Source organism: Pleurodeles waltl, chromosome 4_2 (genome assembly GCF_031143425.1).
Source record: "Pleurodeles waltl isolate 20211129_DDA chromosome 4_2, aPleWal1.hap1.20221129, whole genome shotgun sequence".
Lineage (NCBI taxonomy): Eukaryota > Metazoa > Chordata > Amphibia > Caudata > Salamandridae > Pleurodeles > Pleurodeles waltl.
Window position 1 is genome coordinate 277194206 of NC_090443.1, and position 25065 is coordinate 277219270.

General features: G+C 46.7%; 1 long non-coding RNA gene across 1 annotated transcript; it reads left to right on the forward strand.

The window, feature by feature from the left end:
• The first annotated feature begins 9996 nt into the window (after window positions 1-9996).
• LOC138294121 (uncharacterized) lies at window positions 9997-15299 on the forward strand. The gene is made up of 3 exons (XR_011203204.1): window positions 9997-10065; window positions 15022-15105; window positions 15230-15299. It is a non-coding gene; the product is annotated as an uncharacterized lncRNA (long non-coding RNA).
• The last annotated feature ends 9766 nt before the right edge of the window (window positions 15300-25065 follow it).

The following is a 25065-nucleotide window of genomic DNA, read 5'->3' on the forward strand; positions in this document are numbered from 1 at the left end:
GCCCCAGCTTTAGCTCCCATATTAGCTCGCCTATACAGTTCCTTTAGTACACCAGGGACCTTTACAGACACAATGAGAGACGCAATTATCACAGTGATTCCTAAACCAGGGAAAGACTCAGCATATTGTTCCCCATACTGCCACATATCATTATTGAACGTGGATGTCAAAATCTTCACCAGTGAGGAGCAGCATGCTTAACTCCCTACATGCAGGGATTAATCAACCCCGACCATGCGGGATTAATCCATCAAAGAGGCTGCAACAGTAAGCCCCTCTGTCACCTCATAGATAAAGTTCACCTCTCACATACAACACTCCTACTCCTGGTTGACACAGAGAAGGCGGTCGACTGTGTGCACTGGCCACATCTCCGGTTATTACTGGCTAAGATCAGCCTTGGCACTCGCTTTCAGAAATGGGTGTGGTGTAGTTACGACAATCTGAGAGCACAGGTTAGGGTAAATGGAATGCTGTTCTGACCCTTCAGTGTAGCATGTGGTACCAGACAGGACTGCCCCCTGTCCTTTTTGCTTTATACATGGAGCCACTGACTGAGAGGATACAGGATAACCCCCAAATAGCGGGCATCACCATGAGAGGCAGGGAACAGAAATTGGCTTTTGTTAGAAGTGGGGTCTCTAGTTGGCTTAGGTATTCACCTCTCTCCAAATAGGGACCACAATTCCTAGTCAGGGTAAGTTACACACAATTCAAATTATCCTGTGCCCACCCTCTGGTAGCTTGGCACTGAGCATCAGGCTTAACGTAGAAGGTAATGTGTAAAGAATCTTAAATCTTAGAAATCAACAGTTGTCTCTTGTTTGCACAAAGTACCTGATTTGCGTAAAAAATAACACGCACATGGACCGCAGAGGAGGCGATGCGTGGAAAAAATAGGGTGTGCGTTGGATTTTCCGACACGGCACAGACAATGCGTTGTTTCTTTCCACGCAGCAAGGGGCTTTGCATCAATTTCCCATGTGCAGTGGGATACAAGGAAAATCCTGGGTGTGCTGGAAGAAGTCACAGGAGTGGCGTCGTTCCGGTAAGTGATGTGTCAAATTTTCTGTCGCATGGCAGGCGCTGCATCACTTCTTCACTCAGGGAGTCGGGCTGTGTCATTCTGGCTCAGCTGTGCGTCGATCGGGTAGGGCTGTGCGTGGAATTTCTGGTCGCAACACAGGCGCTGCGTCAAATTTTCACTCAGGAAGTCGGGCTGCATCGTTCTGGTTCGGCTGTGCGGTGATTTTCTCATCGCAAGGCAAGCTGTGTGTCATTTTAGGCATGCTGTGCATCGATTTTCAGCGCACAAAGAGTTTCCTCAAGAGATGAAGTTGTTTTGGCCCTGAGACTTCAGAAAACAGGAGGCAAGCTCAATCTAAGCTGTTGGAGAGCACTTCTCAGCAAAGTGAGAGGGCAGCAAGGCGGCAGGGCAACAGCAGGGCAGCAGTCCTTCTTAGCAAATCAGTCCAGATGAGTCGTTTGGGCAGCCCAGCAGTTTCTCTTGACAGGTTGCAGGTTCAGGTCCAGAAGTGTCTGATTTGGGGGGATCAGGGACCCAGTTTATATACCCAAAAATGCCTTTGAAGTGGGGGAGACTTCAAAGAGTGGTTTTGAAGTATACAAGGTCCCTTTTGAGTACAGGTCTGCCTGCCAGAGTCCCAGTAGGGGGTTTGGCAGTCCATCGTGTGATGGCAGGCCACTAGCCTTTGAAATGTAAGTGTCAGGACCTCCATCCTTCCAGCTCAGGAAGTCCCATTCAGTATGCAGATGAATGCAGATGTGTCTGAGTGTCCTGTGTTTGTGGTTGTCTGGTTGGAATGCATAAGGGAGATGTCAACCATCCCAGCCCAGATGAGGATTGGAGACAGACTGTAATGCACAGATGGATTTTAAGTGCAGATACATGCTCACTTTCTAAAAGTGGCATTCCTAAAATAGTAATGTAAAATCCAACTTCACCAATAAGCAGGATTTTCTATTACTATTCTGACCATACTAAACATGACCTGTTTGTCCCTTTCTGATCAGAATCTACCATTCAAACAGCATGTGAGGGCAGATTTAATGCTAGCCTATGAAAGGAGTAGGCCTTACAGTAGTGGAAAGCGAATTTAGGGGTTTCCATTAAAAGGACATATAAAACACATCTGTATATGTCCTGCCTTTTACCTACATAGCACCCTGCCCGATGGGTTACCTAGTGCCGACTTTAGGGGTGACCTGTATGTACAAAAAGGGGAGTTTAAGGCTTGGCAAGTACTTTTAAATGCAAGTCGAAGTGGCAGTGAAACTGCACACACAGGCCTTGCAATGACAGGCCTGAGACATGGTTAAGGGGCTACTTATATGGGTGGCACAAACAGTGCTGCAAGCCCACTAATAGCATTCAATTTACGGGCCCTGGACACATGTAGTACACTTTACTAGGGTCTTACAAGTAAATCAAATATGCCAGTTGGGAATTAACCAATATTACCATGTTTAAGGGAGAGAGAATATTCACTTTAGCACTAATGAGCAGTGGGAAAGTGTGCAAAGTCCCAAAACCATCAAAAACAGTGTCTGAAGAGTGAAGGGAGGCAGGCAAAACGTTGGGAGATGACCATCCTAAGGCTGGCAGGTCTAACAGCTTTGTATGCAGACAATGTTATTTTTATTTATTTTTTAATCTTTTTTTTATTTATTTCCACTAGTGCAAAACCACAATAGAGCAACAATCATACAACATATCTCAATTGCTTAACAAAGGTTCTCCTTTAAGCATATCAGGATATAAGAGAGAGAATCATATGGACAAATTACAGTGGTATCCTCTTTGCCCAGTGTCATACACTCAGGGAATAGAAAGCAAAGCAATCATAACAAACTCAGAATGTAACAGAACATCTTCTGATGTAAAAAACCCTTATGCGGTGATGTGAATGATAGCAACGGAACCTCATCTCTTGGTCGGTTAACACTCATCATATCTTGACCTCAATGTAAGGTGAGAGGACAATGATTGGTGTAAACATTTGAAAACAATACAACAACAATAAACAATGATAATAACCTACTTGGTGCATAAGAGATGAGCCACTAGGGATCATCTGTCATATCCATTGCTGAATATCTTGGCCTGGACTGTGACTATGGATATTATAACCAAGGGGGGGAGAAGAGAGCAGGGAACATCCATGTCGAGTCTGAGTGGGAGCGAGGAACAACAATACCAGAGAGAAATCAGACACTCAATGTAACTCAGGCCATGGGGGTGGACTATAGAGTAGCCAGGTAGACACAGTTATTCCACTCTCCGGAAGATGTGTGGACCTGGCTACATGCAAAGGGATTGATGCATTCACCTTCAGACCATCAGGAGGACACACTTGGTTGTAGCCAGGTCCATACATCTTCTGGAGAGTGTAATAACCGTGTGGCTTCACTGTTGATCACTCTCAGTTTAGACGGAAATAATAACGCATACTCATAATTCAGTTCACGTAGGCGGTGTTTCATTTTTGTGAAGGAGTTACGTTGGGTTTGCACTTCAGCGGTGAAGTCAGGGTAAGCTGAAATTTCGGCGTTCTCATAGTGCCATGGGCCATGCGTGCGAGAGCGCTGCAATATCAAATCTCTGTCTCGAAAGTTCAAAAGTCGAGCAATTATAGGGCGGGTGTGCCCCCGGGCGGGGAGGTCTACCGGGGACTCTGTGGGCCCTCTCCACAGAAAAAAATTTGGAAGGCTTGACGTCTAGTACATTATTATTCAACCATTGTTCCACAAAGAGCTCCATACTTGGTGATTCAATATGTTCAGGAAACCCTACTAGTCTAATATTGTTTCGGCGAGACCTACCCTCGGCATCCTCGGCTCGCTTATGTAGGGTAGTCATTTCCAGTTGTATTTTAGCCATTTGGGACTGTAGGTCTTGCGCCGTGGGGCGAAGAGTAGCCAGCAATGACTCCGTTTCCTCCACTCGTTCCGTCAAGTTACGGTGATCCACTCGGAGAAGATTGACCTCTGTTGCTATCATATCAATCCGAGTTTCCAGCGATGTTTTTGTGTCTAGGATAGCTTGAAGTACTTTATCGAATTGAGCGGAGTGTGATTTACGCGTAACATCTAAGAGCGCCAGCGTTTCCAGTGCTTCGCCCTCTTTCAATGGATGATCATGGTCAAGCCCCGCATTTTTTGAGTTTTTAGTTTTGGCCAACATGTCCATTTCCTGTGGGGCTTTGACAGTGAATAGGAGAGTATGCAAGGACCGTTCTAAAGTCCCCTGAACAGTAGTTCAGTATGTTAAATAGAGTAGGGCCTGAACCTAGTTACAAGTCCCAGCGATCACTTAATCATGCGGTGCAGCTCAGTGGTAACGACAGTAGTATTCTATTTAATGCGATTTTATCACCCGCTTATCTGTCTATCCGTCTGGGAAGCCGCTAACTATGAGTTCCTGGAGATATTTACTCGGATTACAGGGCTTGGGACCGCTGATTGTCTGCGATCGTCACCGAGATCCAGGCGTGGCCCATCAAGTCGGCCGACCTCAGGAATAAGCAGCACATTCCAAATAGGGTAGCACCCACCTGCTCTGTCCACAGCGCTCAGGGTCCTCCTGTACTTCAGTGGGCAGCACAAGTCGCGTAAGTAGTGACAAGCTGTCCAGCCCCGCCAACCAGCCACGACGTACGGCCTACTGAGTGGATCCAATGTAGGTAGCAGCGGTGCATGTAAAAAGTGGAACTAAGGGCCATATTTATACTTTTTGATACAAAACTGCACCGCCGCAGTTTTGCGTCAAAATTTTTACCGCCGGATAACGCCATTTTGGTGCGCCGTGCGGGCGTAAAATTTATACTTTGACGCACGGCGGCGCAATCAACAGGTGGGAGTAATTTTTTTTTACGCACATCGCGGCGTCAAGTCGTAAAGGAAAACGGCGTTAACGTGGCGTAAATGACTGTGGGTCGATTTATGACACCGCAACCCGGATATGCGCAGTTTTTTTTGACACAATAGCGTCAAAAATACCAGCGAACACTGCCCTTTCAGCAGAGGAGAGCCAAAATGGATCCCAGATGCCACTACAGACCCCAGGAAGATGACAGCAGATCAGGAACCAGCCAGGACGATCCATACAAGAACCAGGACACATATAGAAACAAGAGAAAGTGTTGCTTCAGTGCAGAGGAGCAGGAAATCCTGGTTAAAGAGGTGACAGAACACCAGCACCAACTGTTTATCACCTCTAAGTTGCCAATCAGTAGGAGAGAGGCCATATGGCAACAAATTGTTGACAAGATCAACAGTGTGGCTGAAGTACGCAGAACAGTCACTGAGTGTAAGAAACGCTGGCATGACTGCAAACATAGGACAAAGGAAAAAATGGCCAGGAAGGCAGCACTGCAGACTGGAGGGGGGAGTCCAGCACAACAGGAGGCCCTGGACCACATGGAGGAGATGGTTGCAGCCGTCATCCCTGAGGAGATCGTCACAGGGATTCAAGGACAGGACAGTGCAGACTACCACGAGACAACGCACATGCAGGGTAAGTCGCATGGGGATTAAAAATACAATAATGTTGACAGTAAGCAGGGGGGGAAATACCTACTGCACATTGCATGTAAGTCATCATATACATGGAGTGGCATGGGTAAAGGGGCACCGCAGGGGGGCATGTCCTGCACATACAGAAGCTGGGGCACAACACAACACTACACCAACAACAGTCCCATGGGGGCATCCTGTCATGCCAACAATGGAGCAAAGGGAAAGCCTCAACAGGAGGCAAGGCCACTACGTCAAACTTACATCCTGGCACTCGTCAGCCAAAATATCTCCTACATTAACTAGGGCCCTATCAGCAATCCTTTAGCCAAAACAACAACTGCAATGTAACTGCAACAACAGTTGACACTACCACCTCTGATCTTTGTGCAGCTATAGTAGCCAATGTCAGTAACCTCCCCATGGAACATACATACCTAAATTAGGGGGTGAGGATGACATGTGCAACAATCCCCTGAAACAAGACAAAGGCCCCAGTACACTCAAATGTCAATGCCCATAGTTGTCACATACATCAGCCAAAGTAAACAGCAATAGGAGCAACACAGCACTAAGGACACACCCATGCTGCATATGTCAGGGTCCTTCCCATGCCTGGCAAACAGGGCAACATCACAAATGTCATACTGCTCAGACAACAGCATTGAGGAGGGGACACATGGAACTGGTCACTGAAATACACCTGTACAGTCAGAGGACCAAATAGGACACTGATACGATAATCAGGGCAATCCAATGTAACACACATTACCCAACATCAGCAGGACACATTAACAATGTCAACATCCATATCACATCATAACATTGCCATGCATAGGATATGCCACATGTCAATAACATTTAAGTCAATGTGAACAATCAGGGATTGGGGCAGGTCCTGAGAGGCAATTGTGCTGCCAGGACCATCAGAACACCCACAGCCAGTGAAAGGTCTCACCATGAGAATGGATATACATGGATGGTTGAGTAGGACAAAAAGCTGGCTATTCTCTATTTGGTATAAAGAAACACCTAGAGGCAAGTAGGCAGACAAGTCTGATAACTCAATATCATACATGTGACACACAGGTGGGCCATAGGCCTATAACAATGCCCATATGAAGGACAGCAGATACCAATACCAAACAAGATCACAAAGTGAATTCATCAAAAGGCAGGCATGTTACGTCAAAATTGTCACAACACAGACACACTAATTGTACCCTGTTTCATTGCAGAGGAGGATGGATCTTCTGCCGATATGCCTGTCCCTGATTTTCCTGATGACATGGATGACGAGCCCATAAACATTCCCCAGGAGACCATCCAAAAGGTCCTTGAAACACTCCAGACCCCACCTTCAGTCACAAGGAGGAGCACAGAACAAGCAACCATCACAGAAGAACCACCCACCACCCCAATTGCAAGACCTGCCAGCTCCAACACAGCTGAGGACTCTGACGACACTGGCACCAGCTTTGAAAGAACTGTAGTTGGAGTACAGCGGGAGCTGGCCAAGGAGGTGCGGGTGGGGACGCAAAATATGGCAGCCAGCCTTGAGGGGGTGCGCTTGTGCAGGATGTCATCTGCAAATCAGGCAGCAGCTATGCAAGCCCTAACATCCATACTGCAAGGACTACAAGAAACTGTCAAGGAATTCACTACTGCAGTAAGGGAGTTGCCACAACACCTCGCACCTCAAACTTTCCAATGCATGCACGAATGCAATCATGACTCCCTCAGGGCTGACCTGGCTGCATACCATTGTGATGTAGCTGCTATTCTCAAAAACCAGCAGGCCCTCCTTGCTGCAGTACTGCCCTTAAGACCTTCACAGGGAGCAGCCACCGGGATGTCTGACTCCATGTCTTCTAACACTGAGGTGTGTGTTGCCCCTTCACAACCAACAACAACAAGGACAAAGCAGGCAACACACATATCAGAAGAAGAAGACATGGAACAGATCACATTCACACGGAAGAGAACCCAGAAGCACTAGTCCCTGCACCATGGCCTACTTTGACCAAGGTCCTACGTTTTGTCAATTGCCAGTCTCACTACAACTATTCTCAATGACTGTTCTGGTAACCACTGTATAACTTGTCAGCATTGCCAGTGAATGTCTCTCTCCTACTAATTGGCAACTCCTGTCCCTCTGCACTGTCTGTGACATCACCCCAGCATGTCAGGAGCATCATCCACACCCCTTCTGTAGGATCACCATGTAAGATTTCACTAGAACGGACTCAGCAAACCTGGACAATGTACATATTGCACTACAGCACCTATCAATAAATAGCACTTGCACACCTAATATGTCTCTGTGTAATTTGAAACATCAACTGTGCAGTAGATAACACAAAAGTGCCTGTGTGACAACCATGTAGCTTGTCAATACAACTGTCCTGACATCATGTAGTCTGATACATCTGTGCAGTGGCCAGGATTGCATCATAGCCTGCCCATCCTGAGGAGAATAACTGATGAAGGGAGAAACCACACACAATCATGCTGTGTTGGACAGAATAATGCTCCATCAATAGAAATCAAAGTCAACTAATGGTGGCTGATAAATGTGGTCACCATGCAATACTAATACATTGAATTATGCAGTCTAATCTAAGCAAACACAACTAAACACAGCATCAATCAACCTTTCTGAGTAAACTTCCAAAAAAGTACTCATGCTGATTTTTTGCACACTGGATCTATGTCAGTAATGAAGACAAGAAGACAAGAGTGTTAACAACACCTCATCTTCAAAGATGTCCCTGAACATCACACTGCAGTCCGACCTAAACAATTCCCCACAATACCAAGTCTGGAAGCACACTTTGTGATGTAGAAAACATACTCATCAACACAAATCCTTTGTGATCCATGTAAACTCCAAATGGTGGTTCTATCAAATCGTGGATACTTACAAAGTTAGCACAGGGGTAGCTGCCATTTTAAAACTCTTTTTTCTTTGGTTTGTAGCATAGGACACAAATGTCATAGAACAACAATCACCTACACTGATGGCAAGGCCATGATCAAGTAGCAGTTAACACATAATGCAAAGGGTTAACTATATATTTATTCATAAGTAATCACACCAGAAGCAACTAAGGGAAAAGTCATACCTACACTAATCTAACCTGACTACTCATTACCCACAACTGTCCCTAACTAACCTAAGCTAAACTTACTCTGCACATATAACGAATCGATCTAAACATCAATCCCCCACCCACCATTATGAGACAGGACACATGCAGGACAACACATACTAACCCACACACATACTATACTATCCTAAACAATCATATATTGTTTTTTTTTTTTTTTTGTATTTATGTTTTTTGTTTAATTTTTTTTTTCTTTTTCTAAACAGACAGGAACCCCAACATTGACCCCCACCCACCCACCCACACACTTAATAATGAAAAGTAGAAAGAATAAGCACCCCCACCCTCCTCCCTAACACTAACTAAGCTAACAACCTCTACTAACCTAACACTAATCCCCCAAGCCCACTAATCATGATAAAAAGGAAAGAGGAGGGAGGGGAGGGATACATTTAAAGAGACCATATCAGTCCTAGAGGTTGGCCCTCCGGAGGGTCCGCCTGATGGACCTGACCCGCTTCTTTATGTAGGCCACATCCTGGCTCAGCTTGTCCACCTTCCTAATGAACTTGTCCATTTTGCGGTCCAAAGCCTGGAATGGCGCAGGGTCAATTGGAGGTGCTGCTGCTGTCTGGGTCCCGGCAGAGGTGCTCTGTGTGGGTGTTGAGCGTAGCCCACTGGACTGTCCTGCAGCTCTTATAATGCTGGGTCCTGGTCGTGCTGCAGAGGCAGGGACAACTGTCCCCGCCGTTGCTGGTGCCACTTGGGGAGAACTGGTGGTTGTGGTGGTGGTGGCTGTAGTGGGCAACGTTGGGCCACCCTGTGGTGAAGCCCACCATGCTCCAGAGGCCCGATCCGCCTGGTATTTTCGGGCCATCCGTCAGAACCCCGACTGCACCTGCAGGATGTGTCGGTACCTCATGGCCCGCCTCTCAAATTCATGCCTCTGTGCGGCACTCAGGTTTGCAGCTGTGAAGAGAAAGGGCAACTATTTACCATAGGAAATGCATTGTGTGGAATAGCACAAGGGGTCAATCGGAAATTACTTTTACTGTAGTTGTAACAGCTCATATCACCATATAGATCATTGAAAGTCTCAGAGGAAGTACATGGGAAGCCTGCATACAAAGGTCATCTCACACATAGCATATACAATTATCTACATGATGGGTGACTGTGACAGACCGAACAAGATGAGGACAACTAAAACAAGAAGTTATGGTGCTCAGGTAAGTGTTTATTGTTTTCTAACCAAATAGGATAAATCAAGTGAAAGTTCGTTCTGTTGTTGCTCTTAGTCTCTCGCGCAGTTCTTCTTGTCACTGATGTGTTTTCCCCTTTTCTTCTCTTTAGGTGGAGGTACTGTCAGTCTCGCGGACGTCCCATGAGGATATCGGAAAGGGAAATAAGGAAAACGAGGGTAAGTGGGATGTTAAGAGATACGTCTTTCTTATTAAATTTATCAGACTGGGGTGGATAACAGAGGGGAGGGGGTGGTGTCTGTGCGGAATAGAGGGAAGTGCTTATTACTAATTTTACTTGCGTGTTATTGTGTCCCTAGTGCTTCTTTTGTGCCCTCCCACCTCTTTTCCCCATTCACCCTCTACCCCTTCCCTAGTTTCCTTCCCCAGTCCCCTTCCCTGCCGTGCACCCTTTATTTGTCCAGAAGGACCGTACCTTCGTGAGCCACGACCCTCCGGGGCCGTGGCGGGCGTTGAGGTGGTCCTCGCTGAGGTAGGGTTCGATACGGCTTCCTGGTTCCAGTTCACCGTCCTCCAGGTGGTATTCCTTCTCTTGGTCTCTCGCCGCGCTTGCCGTCGGGTCCCTTGCCTCGGTCTCCCTCCGTTCGCCGTCGTCTCCGTCTTCTTCTCCGTCGTCTCCGGTCTCTTCCTCCTTCTCCCTCCTCGCCGGCTCCACCGGCTTTTCATTCGTGACGCCGTCCTCCTCTGGCCAATCCGGGGTCGGAAAACCTATCCAGGTTTCCCTGGCAACGTCCTGACGCCGGCCTCGCTCGGGACGCGTTTCCCCGGTAACAGGGAAACGCGGAGATGACGTGTCAGAGGAGTCCGACACGTCAACTCCGGTCTCCCGTCTTGCGGTGATCGGGTTTACCCCGTCACATACCCCTTCCCAAGACAGGTCCTGTTCCAGGACCGAATCGGAAACCGGGAAGCGAGAGAGATAATCCGCAGGGACTTGCGAACTCCCAGGAACATGTCGGACCTGAAAGGAGAATGGTTGAAGTTCAAGGAACCACCTGAGAATCCGGGCATTCGTATCTTTATGAGCGGCAAGCCAAGTGAGGGGGGCGTGATCCGTAAAAAGTACAAAAGGCCGGCCCAACAGGTAATACTGTAGACAATCCACGGCCCATTTAATGGCCAAACACTCCCTTTCTATTATGGGGAAACGACGTTCCCGAAGACCCAGTTTGCGGCTGATGTACACAACGGGATGATCGAGTCCCTCCGTTCCCGGCTGTGTCAGAACCCCCCCGAGCCCCACATCGGAGGCATCAGTGTAAAGGTGAAAGGGTTTTGAAAAATCCGGGCATAACAATATGGGTTCTTTGGTTAAAGAGTTCCTCAAGCGTTCAAAACTGGAAGTTTGAATAGCAGAGAAAGGTACTAGCTGATTTGGATGAGATTTGGACAGAAGATCCGTAAGGGGAGCGGCTAGAGTGGAATAGTGAGGTATGAAACGCCGATAATATCCTACTAGGCCTAAGAAAGAGCGTAAGTCTTTTTTAGTTTTCGGGAGAGGGGCATGTAAGATTGCGTCCACCTTCTGGGCTTGGGGTTGAAGTGTTCCCTGACTGATTCTGTATCCCAGATATGAAATGTCGGTTTTCCCGATAACACATTTCTTGGGATTGGCTGTCAACCCAGCCTCGGTGAGTGCATTAAAAACTTGGCTTAGATGGTCCAGATGGTTTACCCAGGTATCGCTAAAAACAACTACATCATCCAGGTAGGCCGCTGAAAAAGCAGGGTATGGTTTTAATATGTTATCCATTAACCTTTGGAAAGTGGCCGGTGCCCCATGTAGCCCAAAAGGTAATACAGTAAAATGATACAGCCCGGACTGGGTAGAAAATGCCGTTTTTTCTTTATCTTCGGGGGCTAAGGGTATCTGCCAATATCCTTTGGTTAAATCTATTGTGGACATATATTTCGCCTTTCCTAATTTCTCTAGGACATCGTCCACCCTAGGGATTGGATACGTGTCAAATAATGAGTTCTCATTAAGTTTCCGGAAGTCTATGCAGAACCTGACCGTACCGTCAGGTTTTGGTACAAGAACTACGGGTGAACACCAGGGACTGGTAGAGGGCTCTATTACTCCTAGGGTCAACATTTTCTGTATTTCATTTTCTATAACCTGCTTCCTTGCTGCGGGGATGCGATATGGTCTGACCCGAACTACTGTGTCGGGTTTTGTTCGTATCTTATGTCGGATTAGGGTGGTTCTACCGGGGTCTTCTGAAAACAATTGGTGATATTGTTGTAACAAGCGGTATACCTGCCTCTTTTCCGCTTCCGTTAATGCTTCGTCTATAGTGGGTAGAGTTGTCCCCTTGGCTAGGGTGGTAGGGCAAAATTCAATCTTCAATTCCTTACTCGGGTACAGAAGGTTAACTATTCTTGGGGTAGTGTTGGGTGTCTCGGGTGTCTCCCATTTCTTTAAAAGATTGACATGATATATTTGGGTTTTCCTGGGGTTGGTTGTTATTTCCACTAGGTAAGTTACAGGGGAGACGGCTCGGATGATTCTATGGGGGCCTTGCCATTTCGCCAGCAATTTATGTTCGGACGTGGGTCGCATGATTAAGACCTGTTCATCGGGTTGGAAAACTCTTAACTTACTCCCCTTATCATAATAATGCTTTTGGGTTCTTTGAGCCTGTTCCATATTGTCTTTTACCTCGTCCCATAATCCCTGTAAATGCGTTCCCAAGTTATGAGCATACTCCAACAAAGGAGTCCCTCCCTCCATGGCTTCTTCCTCCCAGGCCTCTACCGCCATGTCCAGAAGGGAACGTGGTTGTCGCCCGAACACTAGCTCGAAAGGGCTATGCCCCGTGGAAGCCTGTTCGTGCGTTCGGATCGCGTATAATACCAACGGTAATTTCTGATCCCAGTCTCTCCCTGTGTCGTGTACAATCTTTCGAAGTAACGTTTTGATCGTACGATTATATCGTTCGACCAAACCATCGGTTTGAGGATGATACACGGATGTTTTGATCTGAGATATGCCTAACGTTTTACACACTTGTTTCATCAAGGTGGACGTAAGGGGAGTGCCCTGATCTGTGAGTATTTCCTGCGGGAAACCAAGACGCGAAAACACCGTTATCATCGCCTGGGCTATGGTCTTTGTCGTCATACTGGTTAGGGGAATAGCCTCTGGGTATCGAGTAGCATAATCAACTATGACCAGTATGTAAGTGTGTCCTTTTGAAGAAGGAACCAAGGGTCCAACCAAATCCATCCCTATCCGTCTAAACGGGACATCTATGATGGGGAGGGGCATGAGTGGTGCTTTTTTTGGTTTACCTGGTTCCGTCAATTGACACCTGGGACATTGCGCACAATATTTTCTTATGTTGGCAAAAACACCAGGCCAGTAAAATCGTCTGAGGAGATATTCTTCCGTTTTGTCTCTCCCAAAGTGTCCCCCTCCCGGATGATTATGAGCGAGCGTAAGGATGTGATCCCTATAGTATTCAGGTACTATGAGTTGTTTTCTTTTTTCCCCGGTACGTGTGGTGTTTACTCGGTACAGGAGATTATTTTTGATTAGGAAGTAGGGACCCACCTCATCCATTTCCTCTGACACTGCAGTTCTCCAAGCGTGAGATAGGGAGGGATCTTCTCTCTGTTGTTGAGCAAAACTGACAGGTGCCTCGTGGAATTCTGCTACCACTCCTCTTATAGTGTCCTGACTAGTACTATTTCGGAACTGCTCTCTTTCTATTCTTTTGTCCCTTCGGGTCAGTTTTCTACGGGTTATTGGACATTCAATGGGACTTCCTGAAAACGGGGCTTCACCCCACCAGTCCTGTGAGATTTTAGAGTCTCTAACCTGATCCAATAGTTCTTGAAAGTGAAGGTAATCTGTTCCCACGATACAATCCTCGATCAATTTTGGCATTATCCCCATCGGGAGACTATCCCGGTAGGGCCCCCATTCTATCTGTAGAATTTTTAATGGATATTGCTCCTTGTCCCCGTGAACACAACAAATATGTACCCACTGTCTCGTTTCGGAACCCAGAGTGGTTATCAGGTCTTCCCTTATTACAGACTGGCTGCACCCGGAGTCGATGAGGGCACACACATACCGTCCATTGATTTTTACAGTCTGTTTGAACTTGTGGTTACCTTTCCCCGTACATAGGACCCTACGCCTGGTAACCCCTATTTCCATCGGCTCACCTCCTTCGTGTTTCTGAGGACACATACGGGCGATATGTCCCCATTCTCCGCAGTGGTAACATTGGGGTCCCTGTATAGGGGGGCCTTCCGGGATTCTACGGGAAACGGTATTGTCCAGTGGATTCTTTGGGAGGGTTTTTACAGGTGGCAAGACGGGTTTTATATTGGGCCGTGGTGGTATATTTCTTATGTCGGAGGAGCGATGATACGCGCAGGCCAAATCAATTGCTGTGTTAGTGTCTACTTTTGGATGCTGTCGTATCCAGTGTTTTGTGGCTAAGGGTAGAGCATCCAAGTACTGTTCCAGTATAATTATTTGTATCACTTCTTCACGGCTATCGCCAATAGGCCCCAACCATTTTAAGGCCAAATCTTTTACCCGGAAATAAAAGGTTCGGGGGTCCTCATTTGGTCCCCACTTGACCTTGCGGAATTTCATCCGGTAGTATTCCGTATCATGCCCAACACGTTCCAAAATACTGGATTTTATATCCTTGTAGGGTGTGAGGCCTCCGGGATTAGCAGCCTGATAGGCTGCTTGTAAGAGGCCAGTTAGTAATGGAGCAACATATTGTCCCCAGCGTTCTTCAGGCCACTGGGCTGAAGAAGCCACTCTTTCAAAGTTAGTAAAGAAAGACTCTGGGTCTTCTCCCTCTTGATATTTCTGCAATACTGAGCTGGGAACGTTCGGGTGGACTTTACTAGCGGCAATAGTCTCGGTTAATTTTGTCATGGCCGTTTCGTGTACCAGCTGGTTATTTGCCAGAATGGTGGCCTGGCTTTTCAAGGCCGATTGTAAAGCCTCTCTGTCCTCTTTTGCTTCCCTTTGGTGAGCCTCCCATACCAGCTGCAAATGTCTTTGTCCTTCTGCTAGCTGTTTGATCATATCCTCAAGGGAAGGGTTGTCGCTCATTGTGTACTCTGTTCGGTTGTCGTAGGGCCCCTAAGGATCCCACTTCTGACACCACTGTGACAGACCGAACAAGATGAGGACAACTAAAACAAGAAGTTATGGTGCTCAGGTAAGTGTTTATTGTTTTCTAACCAAATAGGATAAATCAAGTGAAAGTTCGTTCTGTTGTTGCTCTTAGTCTCTCGCGCAGTTCTTCTTGTCACTGATGTGTTTTCCCCTTTTCTTCTCTTTAGGTGGAGGTACTGTCAGTCTCGCGGACGTCCCATGAGGATATCGGAAAGGGAAATAAGGAAAACGAGGGTAAGTGGGACGTTAAGAGATACGTCTTTCTTATTAAATTTATCAGACTGGGGTGGATAACAGAGGGGAGGGGGTGGTGTCTGTGCGGAATAGAGGGAAGTGCTTATTACTAATTTTACTCGCGTGTTATTGTGTCCCTAGTGCTTCTTTTGTGCCCTCCCACCTCTTTTCCCCATTCACCCTCTACCCCTTCCCTAGTTTCCTTCCCCAGTCCCCTTCCCTGCCGTGCACCCTTTATTTGTCCAGAAGGACCGTACCTTCGTGAGCCACGACCCTCCGGGGCCGTGGCGGGCGTTGAGGTGGTCCTCGCTGAGGTAGGGTTCGATACGGCTTCCTGGTTCCAGTTCGCCGTCCTCCAGGTGGTATTCCTTCTCTTGGTCTCTCGCCGCGCTTGCCGTCGGGTCCCTTGCCTCGGTCTCCCTCCGTTCGCCGTCATCTCCGTCTTCTTCTCCGTCGTCTCCGGTCTCTTCCTCCTTCTCCCTCCTCGCCGGCTCCACCGGCTTTTCATTCGTGACGCCGTCCTCCTCTGGCCAATCCGGGGTCGGAAAACCTATCCAGGTTTCCCCGGCAACGTCCTGACGCCGGCCTCGCTCGGGACGCGTTTCCCCGGTAACAGGGAAACGCGGAGATGACGTGTCAGAGGAGTCCGACACGTCAACTCCGGTCTCCCGTCTTGCGGTGATCGGGTTTACCCCGTCACAGTGACATCAGCCTAAACTTCTCATCATAAAAATTACAAATGCAGCCTACATTCATGCTGCACCTCCTCCGCCTATTGCCTGGACTCCATATGTCAGTGTATGTGATAACAATCATAACCCTCAAGATCTGCAATTTGTAATTGGATTTGCTAGTATAGAACCCATCTGCCATAACCGACTGTGTACACTAGGTTCAAAACAAAGTTTCAAATGGTCACTAGTATGTGTAACATACTGGTTGCTACAGTCCTAGGTACCCTATTCCCAAACACATGGCTGTCTTTTGGGGGGGGGGGGAAGAACAACCAACAATCCCAAAATCGATGCACACCCAGGAGTGTATAGAAAGCTCAACATGTTTTTTGCCTCCACACACACCACCAGTGAAGGGCTATCAACAAATCGGAGTCAGCTAAACCTTGTCCTATCCAAGGTCCACACATGTCAAAATGTACTGACCTAGGCCAACATCACATACTTCCAGTGAGGCATATTTTTCTACAGACATAGAGGAGCAAGAACACCCATGATCATGAATAGCATGTATACCTAGGCCGTTGCACTGTAGTCCCACACACTTCTAGTACAACTTGTGGAAGTACCTGCCCCCGGAAGATCCAACCTACAGTGTACTCAGTACATCGTTTACTAGGGAAGCAGCAGATTTCAGACAAGCCATTTGCAGAAGCTATCTGGGAGAATGTCAGTCTGAAATGCAGACTCAGTCCGAGACGAGTCCCAGAGCAACTCTTACATTAACTAGTGTATTCCACATGACTCACCCCATTTCCCATAGCGGGCCCTACAGGAATGGCCTACAGACCCAAATTCGGACAAATGGATAATCTTGGGTCAACTCAAAATGAAGAGATAACTGAAATCCCACTAATGGAACAATACTAATGATTGGGCAGCGCATCAAACCTTGCAATCTGTTCGACACACAGTAGTCCATCATGCATCACCAGCAAACATAAAAAATACCACACATGCAACACTCACTGTAGGTGTCGGGGTCCTCAAAATGAGCCACCTCTCCCACTGTGTACGGTGCAGGTCCACCTGTAAAGCATGGAAGGAAGAATATACTCAGAATCCGTGCACTGACTAACAATTGCAAATACAAAGACAATGTGATAATATGACATGAGTAATGAAACACTTTCACACATGCTCATACTCCATGGAATTATTCATGCGCAACATTTACATCGGATGAGTCTCCTGCTACAGTTACACACACTACTACACACATGCAGTGGCCCGGACTGTCATGTGGTGGCAAAGATGCACCTCCATTAGTATGCAGCAACAATATAGGTGTGCATTTATTTCATCATGTGCATCCAAGAGAGACATCGAAAAGCTGGTTACTTGAGGACTGCCTGACCTGTCAAACAGCCTATGTGGTCATGACACATATGTGACTGATAGGTACATGGTACAGAGGGCCAGGTACTTTGGCAATACCTCATGTTGTTACAGTTTCATACATTGATGTGTCCAAACAATGGTGATTGGCACCAAACATAGATGTTTGTACCCTAGTCCATACCTTTGGACTGCCATCCCTATTCTGATTTGGGCACAAGTGACAATAAATACCTGTCTAAAATGTTAGCTGAGGGCACCTGAGTCCTTAACAAATATGGTTCATGCTCAGATCAGGCATGTAAAAATTAAATGTGAAGGAGCACATTTATCACGACAAGGCATGGCACTTCCAAGAACATTTTCCCTACACACCAACCAGACACACATGTGACATATGTGTGGACAACATTGCTAACTTCAATTGACGTGAAGGCAGCACTCATTTTCAACATCATGTAGGGTTTACAAATGTCAGTCTAGCTATAGCGTCTACATATGTAGGTATGATGTTTCTACATCTATATTTCACTGGCTATTGTGACCTGTATAGTCCTAATTGCGTCATTGATGTGTCGCTTGTCTGACACAAAGGCGGCACTACATTACATTCTGCTACAGGCAACCGGTATGTGTAGAAAACATGAGCTACCTGACTGCTAGCATTTGTCATCCTTCACATTGTGCATCAATTAACCTGTATGTTTCCCTAGCATTACACACAGTCAGCTACTTATCTGGCAGATTGGGTAACAATCATCACATGTCAGAACACAGCTTTAAATTGTGCACATTTATATGATCTGTACTCACCAACATGTTCACCAATCCTGATTCCCAGGTGGTCCAGCAGATCTTGCTCCCTGGAGATCAGATCAGCCCAGCGGTGCTTCAATTGATGGTCATTCCTTTGGCTACCATATAGATGCACCAAGTGATGGCGCACCTTCCCCCACCGGACTTTACGGGCCTCCGTGTGATACCCCTGTATCACCCTACCCCCAGCCTCCAGCATAAGTGGGAGGAAATGGCAAAAAAGCCATATAAACCCCCCCAATTCCTCCTCACCCATCCTGGAAAGCCTTGGCCTAACAGACATGTCAGCACTGAAAAAGGGGGAAAAGTAGGAGAAAAAGGAAAAGGGGTAAATGGGGAAAGGTAGAGTGGGGAATTACAAAGAAACCTTAAGAAGAAGAGCCCAACTATCCCCTATATTACAGTACCCACAACAGACTTCCACAGACAATAAATACAACACTGGACTTGACAAATTATGACAACACAGACTCAGACAGTATTCTACAACAAGACAATGATGACAAAAGCACAAGTGAGATGGCACACTGGACACAAAAGCACTAATACACAGGACAACACTTTGCACACAGCCACACAGTCTAGAATAATCTGAGACTGCAAAGTGAAAGTGAAAGTAAACCCACTGTACAGATTCTGTAAACAGGATATCCTATTACATCACATCCTGCATAAAATGGTCACCGTTTTTTGCCACTATGCGTCATATTTTCACGCATACAGCTTGTGCATCAGATTTTTTGACGCACAGGAGCGCAAATAATGCAGGGTCAATTTTATTTTCATTATTGGGATATAATATTTGTTTGAGGCATATTTTACAGTTCTAGAGTTGAAAATTAAGCCGCAGCAAAATATGATATCTATTTATGAAAAATATATTTGACTCAGCATTATATGCACTCGTGTGCGTCAAAAATAATGACGCACAAGCTGTATGCATGGAAATATGACGCATAATGGAAAAAAACGGAGGCCATGTTATGCAGGATATTATCATAACTATTTATGAAATATATTTCTGACTCTGCATTATCTGCACTCCTGTGCGTCAAAAATTATGACGCACAAGCTGTATGCGTGGAAATATGACGCATTATGACAAATATGTATTTCATTTGTCCAATTGAGAAATTAATTTTGTCATGACCAAACGGTGCTAAGTGATAAACTTTGGGGTTAGCTATAGCAAATGTCCCTTATAGGATGTATAGAAGGTATTCACAGTGCAATAGTAATGATTGGCCAGAATGGATATTACTCATAATTGTACACATATGTAGGTAATTGCTGATTGCTAATTTCAAAATATGAATGAGATACCAGGATGTATTCCTTAGCAAAATTGTGTCCACATGTATCAAGCTATTCAAAATTGCATAAAGGTCAATTAGGTAGTGCAATTGTCGCCTAAACAGTTTTTGGGGGTAACCATGTCCTATTTATGAGTTAATTTATCTAAAATGTGTTTCACTTTTGACATGTAGGGAACACAGTCGCCTTATGCATGTGTGTGCTTCACATGTGCATATAAAATGTATATTTGGGGGGCAGCAGAGGGGGACTTAGGCCCCCAGCACCCTGGGGTTTGCTCTTCCAGACTTGCAACTTTATTCAAGGGTTTCCCAAATTCAGTAATGCTAAACCATCGGCAGCAGGCCCATGGAAGCTAATTGGGTTTGATTCACTGTTTGCTAATCTGTAATCCCATTTGCCCATTTGACGTTTGCCCTATTGATTCTTTGGAGAATTCTGACATACCATTTTGCATTGATTTTATAGCAAAATCTCAACGTTCCTTATGTCATGATAGCAAATAGGTTGTTGATGTATGTGGCCCATTATGCATTACCTGGTTTAGAGGCATGTTTCATTCTTCCTGCTAGGTTACAACTGGGACACTACTGTGATAGGCTGCTTGCAACCATTTTGTTGATTGGATGGTACATGTACATGTGTGTGGTCCAATATAGATCCAGTATCAACTGTCAAGGTGTATGTTGTCACTGTAACGTCCAGGTCTCCTCATGAGTTAGTGGCAGCTAATCGTGTATCTAATGAGTATCGTTTGTACCAAAATTTGAGAAAAGTCATTGAGGACATGGTAACCTACACGTGGATGGTCCCACCCTGTCACTGAAGACGTATAATGAGACTTTCAACTGGGCAACCTTGGTGTGCTGAGTGAGAGAATGTCTCAGGTGTCTGGATACGGCATGTGTCATTGCAACATTTGTACTCAAGTTGGCCTCTGTGGATGGTAATGTATCAGGAAACATCATAGCCTCTGTGCAGAAGTAAATGGCTGGTATTAAGCACACACGACTCATCTTTATTATTTGAACAATGTAACTCTGCGTGTGAACTGTCAGGGTCCTCATATGTCTTGACTTTTCATGGACAATATCTGAGGTTGCTGGTTCGGCTGGAGGCCACTTACACCATCAAACGCTATGGTCCAGGTACACTGTCACACTTTGTAGTTTAGGCATTAATGAGGGCCAGACAACGGAAGGGCCATGATTTAGCTATTCAAGGGCACTGTCACAGATATGATACAAATAACAGTCAGATGATGCAATACTATGTATTTGAGTATACATTGATGAGGCTAATGACAAATTAGTGTCTGAGGTACAAGAGGTTTTGGACAGCACGTGTGGTCCATAGGTGGACCCCAGGTATCTTTAGGGTGACCCACGGACAGGTGCCAGTCAGGCTGACAGGATGCTGGGTCAATCAGGAGCCAGTTCTTTCAGAAATTACATGATCAGTGGTCTGACTAGGACTGGTCAGAGGGAGCAGTAGACAGTTGACATGTCACACTGTGTATGTCCTGTGTTGTTTTGAAGGTGACACATGAAACCATATACAGTGTTACACAGCAACATTAGTAGCAATGCTTAATGATGTAATTGCCCAAATGCCAACATCTATGCTGTAGGAGGCATCAGCAGGGACGGGGCATGTACATTTGGGTGGTGTGCATGGAGGGGATCACTGGTGTGGCCTCCATCAGTGTCTCACTAGTCCTGTCAGATGAGATTTGCTGAAAATTAGCCTACAGTACCTTTCACACAAGAATCAATCTACAGGTGATACCAGGCCTTATAAACTCCAAACCAGTGTATTATATGTGCTGAGTTCCATGCAGTGAGATGGTACTATGACAATGTTAGGCATAGGAAAGGGTGTGGCACACTGGATGACTCTTGTGAGTGTGTGTAGATAAGGGAATCTCAGTGTACACATATCAGCATTCCAGGGACCTCTTCAGACAGGTGGGGTGTGACAAGCCGCAGGTGTGTGTAATGTTTTTAGAAAAGGGCTGACATGTAGATGGGTAGTGATGTGCTGGATGCTTGTCATAGGTGTAGCGCTTGTGCTGTGTATGTTCTGCTTATGTGTAACTCTCTGATAGTCATTGCAAAGATAGTAAGTAGTTGGAATTACTGTTGCCAAGAGTCTGGTAATACATTCCTGTTCCGGAAGCATAAGCATGTGAACTGCCTGGTGTATGAGGCCTGTTTTCCCCTAGTTGAGTGATGTTTTTTTAGTTGTGTGCCATCTGCTGCGATGATCCATGTTTTCTACATGTATGTGTGTCATATGAGTGGTCCTCAGCTATTGCCCTTCAAAGGTGAACTGTACAGGATGTCAGTAATTTACATTGTGTGTGTATGTGACCATTGTTTGGTGGCCATTACATTTGTAGTGTATTTTTCTGTGTCCTTATTGTTATATCATTATTGCTCCATGCGACGACATTCTTCTTCTGATATTTCAAGCTAAAGGTGCGCAGAAATGAATAGGCCAAACCATGATGTGGTGTTTGTTATCAGTGTTTATTTACAATAGTGCATTAAGTGGTGATGGTGATAATTATGAAAATAAATTATTTACAATCTGTTGGCGCCTACGCACTCCAGCAGCCGTGTTTGGTTGTTCCCCCTCTTGTTGCAGGCCAGCATCCTCCTCTTCTTCGTCTTCAGGCATGTATGGGTCTGGTTCGAGGAGGGGAATGTTCCTTTTGACACAAATGTTGTGCAATATTGCACATGTGAGTATGATCCTACAGACCATCTCGGGGAATATAGTAGGCTACCACCAGTGATGTCGAGGCAGTGGAACCTTGACTTGAGGATGCCGAAGGTCCGCTCGACAATGCTGCGTGTCCTCTTATGGGCGTCGTTGTATGCCCGCTCTGCAGCAGTACTCGGGTTCCCAAATGGTGTCATTAGCCATGGCTGGATGTCATACCCCTGATCAGCTGAAAGAAAAAAACAGAATGGGATCATGTTGATGTAGCTTGCATTATTGAAAAGACCGTTCATGGCAGTAGTTGTCTTGTGTTGTCTGTGACTCTTTTGTGTACTGATGTGACATCCTATACTTGTAGGATATACCAGCATTGTGTTTTTACCTTGGCTGGGCACGTGTTTGTCTGCTAACCGTTTGTCATCAGTATGTTTGGTGATTTTCAGTGCAGTGTGCCCTCCATAGCATTGTGACTTGTGATACAGGTGTCCTTGTGTCTTCACTTGGGGTGAGTAGATAGTTCAATGTAGAGTTTAATTTATAAGTGTTGTTAGCACGTTCATATGGAAGTACCATGGACATCCCATACCTTTAGACTTAGGCAATGTATTAATGTAAAGGTCATTGTGAGACTTACACTTTGCAAGGTGACATTTAGGCAACCACACTCATTGATGTATTCACATTAGGCTGTACAGTAATTTCCGATGTGTGACAGGTTCAATGGTGACTTAAGAAACATGGCTAGTGATGTCACGACCTCAGTATGTTCCTGTTGACATGTTGCTGTTTTGGCGTATGTGTTGTGTGTCCTAGAGGGTTGCTGTGCAGTGTGTATATAAGTAGGTTTTTGTACTTACCAACAAGTAGTCCATTGCTATACCGTCCATCCTGGAAGTGTTGGTTGATGGTGCAGTGACGGAAGAGGAATGAGTCATGTACACTCCCAGGATATTTAGCCACGATGTTGGTGATCAATCCCTGGTGTTCGACTATGGCCTGCACGTTGATTGAATGTGTGTGCTTCCTGTTGCGGTAGAGGTGTTCAGTCGCAGCAGGTGGCACAAGGCGTACATGTGTGCAGTCGATTGCACCAAGGACGTGTGGGACGCCACTGATTACGTAGAACCCCTGTTTAGTTTCCTGCTGCTTCTGAAGTGTGTTAGGGAAGCAGATGTGGCGGGGTGTCAGTTGAATGATGGCATCCAGTACTTTTGGCAGAAATGCCGAGAATGATGGTTGTGATATTCCGCCAACCAGGGCACCAGTTGTTTGAAATGAGCCACTTGCCAGCAGGTGAAGTACGGCAAGCAGCTTTGTTTCTGTTGGTATGGTGCGGGGTGTCACCAAAGTGGGGGCCAACTGCTGTTCAATGTTTCGCAGCAGCTGCTGGATGGCCTGCCAGTTTAACCGGTACCTCTGTATGATGTCGTGTTCCCTGAGGCCCTGAAGGGTTGTTCTTGGGCGGAATATCCTCTCCTGCCTTCTGCGCTGCCTTTGGGGTCCCTGCTGGTGTTGTTGTAGCTGCTGTTGTTGCTGCTGGGCTCTGCGTCTGCGTGCACGCTGGATAAGAATCACCTCCATGTCTCCCTGTTGCTGCTCTGCTGCTCTGCTGTTTGTTCTGTGTGTTCTGATTAAATACAGGTGTGTTTGCCCCATTTTAACGCCTGCCCTGACCCAGGCGTTAAATTTTGACGCAAATCGGGCTGTGCGTCATTTTCTGGCTCCGCCTCCCAGCCGAGCGTCATTTTTGCCCGGAAGCATAAATACAACACACGGCCGTTTACGTTGTTTTTTGGACGGGAACGCCTACCCTGCATATCATTAACGCAGGGCGGGTTGCCGCATCCAAGAAATGACGCACACGGTGGAATTTTGTCGTCCGCAGGCTCGGGCGTCAGAGTTTAAATATGGGGCAACGTTTGTGCTGATTGTGCGTCAAATTTTTTGACGCACAATCGGCGCAAACGGAGTATAAATATGCCCCTGAGTGTCTCAGCCACTGGCTACCAGGTGCTTACATATATCAGAGGTCATCACCTTATACCTTATACCATCCTCCTCCTGCCATGTACCGACCCCTGTTGTTAGTATTTGTGGTCGTTCACCACCCGTTCGTCTTTCTTTCGGTTCTCTTCTGTACTTCCTTTCCTCCGTATTAGTTACACCCGGGAGCATCCTCCCTCGGGAGCTGTTATCAAGGCTCTCCCCGGCCCGCACAGCCCGCATGCCGCCAAATACACTCTGCTTCAGAAATGCCACAAACCGCCGGAGAGACCCGCCTCCGTCGGGTACAACCACGGGCAGCCCGATGTCAGGCCTACTCTTCCTTTCCGCTCTCCTTTCCTGAATGGTCGACACTTCTGCAAGCTCAGTCACCATACAGCGGCACTGCTAGAGCCCGCCGCCGCTTTCCTGGATCTGCCTGTCTTATGGAAAGGTATGAGCGCTGCTGTTCGCTGCTGGTGGCCCTGAGCCCACGCAATAATTCACCTCCAAACTAGGGCATACGGAGTGTGATCGCAGGGTAGGCTGGGCCCTCACCTCTCCTTCTCGGGCTCAGTCGGCATCCAGTGGCGCCACCTCGATGTGCCGCGAGAGGACTCCGTGGACTCTCGCCGCTCTCTCGGTCCGATGCCATCAAGGGGTGGGGCTATGTGTCGCTGCTCGTCCGTAGGTCGCCACTTCACTGCATCCCGTCACCGCAGAGCTTCACTGACCGGCGGGCCTACGCACTCCGGGAGCAAGGGGACGTCCCACAGGTTGTCGCTCCACCCGCACACTCCCACGACTACCCCGTTATGCTCGGGATGACATGCACCACAGGATATATCACAAGCGGT